A 1,703-nucleotide genomic window follows, 5' to 3' on the forward strand; every position below is an offset into this window, starting at 1 on the left:
TTTCTGTCACGTTCTCGAGAATGCGACATTCAACCCCGCAATCATCACTAATCGCCATTGTTGTTTTTGTTCTGCCACGGTCTCCTGTATGCGACCTTAAACCCCGCCACCATCACATATCGCCACTGTTATTTTTCTGCTACGTTCTCCTGTTTGCGACCTTCAACCCCGCCACCATCACATATCGCCATTGTTGTTTTTCTGCTACGTTCTCCTGTTTGCGACCTTCAACCCCGCCACCATCACATATCGCCCTTGTTGTTTTTCTGCTACGTTTTCCTGTTTGCGACGTTCAACCCCGCAATCATCACATATCGCCATTGTTGTTTTTTCTGTCACGTTCTCCTGTATGCGACCTTCAACCCCACCATCATCACTAATCGCCATTGTTGTTTTTCTGTCACGTTCTCCTGTATGCGACCTTTAACCCCGCCACCATCACATATCGCCATTGTTGTTTTTCTGTCACGTTCTCCTGTATGCCCTTTAACCCCGCCACCATCACATATCGCCATTGTTGTTTTTCTGTCACGTTCTCCTGTATGCGACCTTCAACCCCGCCACCATCACATATCGCCATTGTTTTTTTTCTGCCACGTACTCATGTATGCGACCTTCAACCCCGCCACAATCACATATCGCCATTGTTGTTTTTCTGTCACGTACTCATGTATGCGACTTTCAACGCCGCCTGTATCGCATATCGCCATTTTTTTTGTTCTGCCACGTTCTCCTGTTTGCGACCTTCAACCCCGCCACCATCACATTTCGCCGTTGTTGTTTTTCTGCCACGTTCTCCTGTTTACGACCTTCAACCTCGCCACCATAACTTATCGTCATTGTTGTTTTTATGCCACGTTCTCCTGTTTGCGACCTTCAACCCCGCCACCATAACTTATCGTCATTGTTGTTTTTCTGTCACGTTCTCCTGTTTGCGACTTTCAACCCCGCCATCATCACATATCGCCCTTGTTGTTTTTTTCTGTCACGTTCTCGAGTATGCGACCTTCAACCCCGCCACCATCACATATCGCCATTGATGTTTTTCAGCCACGTTCTCCTGTTTGCGACCTTCAACCCCGCCACCATCACATATCGCCATTGTTGTTTTTCTGTCATGTTCTCCTGTTTCTGACCTTCAACCCCACAACCAGCACATATCCCCCTTCTTGTATTTCTGCCACGTGTTCCTGTTTGCGACATTCAACCCCGCCATATCACCCTTCTTGTATTTCTGCCACGTGTTCCTGTTTTCGACATTAAACCCCGCCATCTTCACATATCGCCCTTGTTGTTGTTCTGCCACGTCCTCCTGTATGCGACCTTCAACCCCGCGACCAGCACATGTACCCTTTGTTGTTTTTCTGCCACGTTCTTCTGGTTACGACCTTCAACCCCGCAATCACAACATATCGTCCTTGTTGTTGTTATACCTCGTTCTCATGTTTGCGACCTTCAATTCCGCCACCAACACAGAACGATATGGCAGTAATCAGCCAAACGAGAAAAAAATAGTTTTAAAATAATAATGCTTTGAAGTTGATTCGAACACATCGACGATAAGAAGAGTAATGCGCCTATGCGGCACGCATTGAAATCAATACCTACATATTTAAATATTTAATTGATCTCAAGAAACATTATATTGAAGCCTGAACGTTAAAAACGAAACATACAAGCAAGAACAGAATTGCGTTGTTTTT

This window comes from Dreissena polymorpha, chromosome 8 (genome assembly GCF_020536995.1).
Source record: "Dreissena polymorpha isolate Duluth1 chromosome 8, UMN_Dpol_1.0, whole genome shotgun sequence".
NCBI lineage: Eukaryota > Metazoa > Mollusca > Bivalvia > Myida > Dreissenidae > Dreissena > Dreissena polymorpha.